This window comes from Arachis hypogaea, chromosome 12 (genome assembly GCF_003086295.3).
Source record: "Arachis hypogaea cultivar Tifrunner chromosome 12, arahy.Tifrunner.gnm2.J5K5, whole genome shotgun sequence".
In the NCBI taxonomy this organism is placed as follows: Eukaryota; Viridiplantae; Streptophyta; class Magnoliopsida; order Fabales; family Fabaceae; genus Arachis; species Arachis hypogaea.
In genome coordinates this window covers 59,201,214-59,204,976 of record NC_092047.1, presented here as the reverse complement: position 1 = coordinate 59,204,976, position 3,763 = coordinate 59,201,214, and the positions used below count along the sequence as shown (strand labels likewise).

General features: G+C 39.3%; 1 non-coding gene across 1 annotated transcript; it reads right to left on the bottom strand.

Annotated features, from left to right (window-relative positions):
• Nucleotides 1-1,170: 1,170 nt before the first annotated feature.
• On the bottom strand, nucleotides 1,171-1,278 carry LOC112732087 (small nucleolar RNA R71). Its single transcript, XR_003167825.1, has one exon. It is a non-coding gene; the product is annotated as a small nucleolar RNA R71 (small nucleolar RNA).
• Between the last annotated feature and the right edge of the window lie 2,485 nt (nucleotides 1,279-3,763).

Genomic DNA, 3,763 nt, shown 5'->3' with positions numbered 1-3,763 from the left:
TCTTTAAATTTTAGAATCATATCTTTTTGTTTCTTGTTAGTCAAGTAATTAACTTTAAATAAAATCTTTTTTAATTTCTTTTTCAAATCTTTTTCAAAATGATTTTCAATCATATCTTTTTCAAAAATCAATTTTCAAAATCTTTTCTAACTTCCTATCTTTTCAAATTTGATTTTCAAAACTTTTTCAATTAACCACTTGATTTTTTTTTGTTTGATTTTAAAAGTTTTCTATTTCAATCATGTCTTTTTCAAAACCACCTAACTACTTCTCTCTCTCCAATTTTCGAAAATTACTAATCCCTTTCTCAAAATTTGTTTTAATTAACTAATTATTTTAAATTTTAATTTAATTTTATTTCTCTTCCTAATTTTCGAATTCTAACCAATAATTAAAATAAAAACAAAAATATTTTCCTTTAATTTCGAATTCTTCTCTCTCTCATCTCTTTCTATTTATTTATTTATCCACTAACACTCCTCTTCCACTCAAAATTCGAACCCACTCTTCTTCTCTATGTTCGAATTTTTCTTCCCCTTCTTCTATTCTTCTCTTCTTCTTCTCACATAAAGGAATCTCTATACTGTGACATAGAGGATTCCATATTTTCTTTGTTCTCGTCTTTTTCATATGAGCAGGAATAGGGATAAAGACATTCTTATTGAAACTGATCCTGAACCTGAAAGGACTCTTAAGAGGAAACTAAGAGAAGCTAAAGCACAACCCTCTGGAGAGGATCTGACAGAAATTTTTGAAAAAGAAGGAGACATGGCCGAACCCAATAACAATGGTGGAGATGCAAGGAAGATGCTTGGTGACTTTATTGCACCCTCTTCTAACTTCTATGGAAGAAGCATCTTAATTCCTGCCATTGGAGCAAACAACTTTGAGCTTAAGCCTCAATTAGTTTCTCTGATGCAGCAGAATTGCAAGTTTCATGGACTTCCATTAGAAGATCCTCATCAGTTCTTAGCTGAATTCTTGCAAATCTGTGATACTATCAAGACAAATAGAGTTGATCCCGAGGTCTACAGGCTTATGCTTTTCCCTTTTGCTGTAAGAGACAAAGCTAGAACATGGTTGGATTCACAACCTAAGGAAAGCCTAAACTCTTGGGAAAAGCTGGTCAGTGCTTTTCTGGCCAAATTTTTTCCATCTCAAAAGATGAGCAAGCTTAGAGTGAAAATCCAAACCTTCAGACAGAAGGAAGGTGAGTCCTTCTATGAAGCTTGGGAAAGATATAAGAAATTGATCAAAAGGTGTCCTACTGACATGCTTCCAGAATGGAGCATCATATGTATATTCTATGATGGTCTATCTGAGTTGTCAAAAATATCATTGGACCATTCTGCAGGAGGATCTCTTCATCTAAAAACCCCTACAGAAGCTCAGGAACTCATTGAAATGGTTGCAAATAACCAATTCATGTACACCTCTGAAAGGAGTCCTGTGAAAAATGGGACTCCTCAGAAAAAGGGAGTTCTTGAAATTGATACTCTGAATGCCATATTGGCTCAGAACAAAATATTGACTCAGCAAGTCAATATGATTTCTTAGAGTCTGAATGGATTGCAAGCTGTATCCAACAGTACTAAAGAAGCATTTTCTGAAGAAGAAGCTTATGATCCTGAGAACCCTGCAATGGCAGAGGTGAATTACATGGGAGAACCCTATGGAAACACCTATAATCCTTCATGGAGAAATCATCCAAATTTCTCATGGAAGGACCAACAGAAGCCTCAACAAGGCTTCAACAATAATGGTGGAAGAAATAGGTTTAGCAACAGCAAGCCTTTTCCATCATCTTCTCAGCAACAGACAGAGAATTTTGAACAGCGCCATTCTGGCCTGGCAACCATAGTCTCTAATCTATCCAAGACCACACTAAGTTTTATAAATGAAACAAGGTCATCCATTAGAAATTTGGAGGCACAGGTGGGTCAGCTGAGTAAGAAGGTTACTGAAACTCCTCCCAGTACTCTCTCAAGCAATACAGAAGAAAATCCCAAGAGAGAGTGCAAGGCCATAACCATGACCAACATGGCCGAACCTGGAGAGAGTGAGGAGGACATGAGTCCCAGTGAGAAAAGCCTCATGGGACGTCCTCTGGACAGAAAAGAGTTTTCCTTTGAGGAACCAAAAGAATCTGAGGCTCATACAGAGACCATAGAGATTCCATTGAACTTCCTTCTGCCATTCATGAGCTCTGATAAATATTCTTCCTCCGAAGAGGATGAAGACATCACTGAATAGCAAGTTGCTAAGTATCTAGGAGCAATCATAAAGCTGAATGCCAAGTTATTTGGTAATGAGACTTGGGAGGATGAACCCCCCTTGTTCACCAATGAACTAAATGCATTAATGGGGCAGACATTACCTCAGAAGAAATCGGATCCCGGAAAATTCTTCATACCTTGTACCATAGGCACCATGACCTTTGAGAAGGCTCTGTGTGACCTGGGGTCAGGGATAAACCTCATGCCACTCTCTGTAATGGAAAAACTGGGAATCTTTGAGGTACAAGCTGCAAGAATCTCACTAGAGATGGCAGACAAATCAATAAAGCAGGCTTATGGACTAGTAGAGGACGTGCTAGTGAAGGTTGAAGGCCTTTACATCCCTACTGATTTCATAATCCTAGACACTGGGAAGGATAAGAATGAATACATCATCCTTGGCAGACCCTTCCTAGCCACAGCGAAAGCTGTGATTGATGTTGACAGAGGAGAGTTGGTCCTTCAGTTGAATGAGGACTACCTTGTATTCAAGACTCAAGGTTCTCCTTCTGTAACCATGGAGAGGAAGCATGAAAAGCTTCTCTCAATACAGAGTCAAATAAAACCCCCGTATTCAAACTCTAAGTTTGGTGTTGAGAGGCCCTAACCCTGCTCTGATTATCTGTGAGGCTCCATGAGAGCTCACTGTCAAGCGATTGACGTTAAAGAAGCGCTTATTGGGAGGCAACCCAATGTTATTTAATTATATCTATTTATTTTCCATTGTTATTTTATATTTTATTTAGGTTGATGATCATGTGAAGTCACAAAAACAACTGAAAAAATCAAAAACAGAATGAAAAACAGCATTAAAAATAGCTCACCCTGGAGGAGGAGCTTACTGGCGTTTAAACGCCAGTAAGAAGCATTAGACTGGCGTTTAACGCCAGAAAGAAGCATCAAGCTGGCATTTAAGCATCAAGCTGGCATTAAACGCCAGAAACAGGCTACAGTCTGGCGTTAAACGCCAGAAACAGGCTACAGTCTGGTGTTAAATGCCAGAAACAGGCTACAGCTTGACGTTTAACGCTAGAAACAAGCAGCAGTCTGGCGTTAAACGCTAGGATTGCACTCTAAGGGCATTTACATGCTTAAATGGAGCAGGGATGCTAAGTCCTTGACCCCTCAGGATCTGTGGACCCTACAGGATCCCCACCTACCCCACCTCTTCTTCTCTCTTCTTCACACTTTTTCATAACACTCTTCCCCAAATACCCTTCACCAATCACCTCCATATCTCTTCTAATCACCCTTCACCAATCACCTCCTTCACTCTTCCCCAAAAACCCCACCTACCTCCAAATTCAAAATCCTTTCCCTCCCAAAACCCAACCCTAATACACGAAACCTAACCCTTCCCCCACCCCTATATAAACCCCTGACCACTCCTTCATTTTCACACATTACAACCACTACTTCTACCCCTTGGCCGAACCACATATCTCCCTCCATCTCCTCCATTTTCTTCTTCTTCTACTACGTTCTTT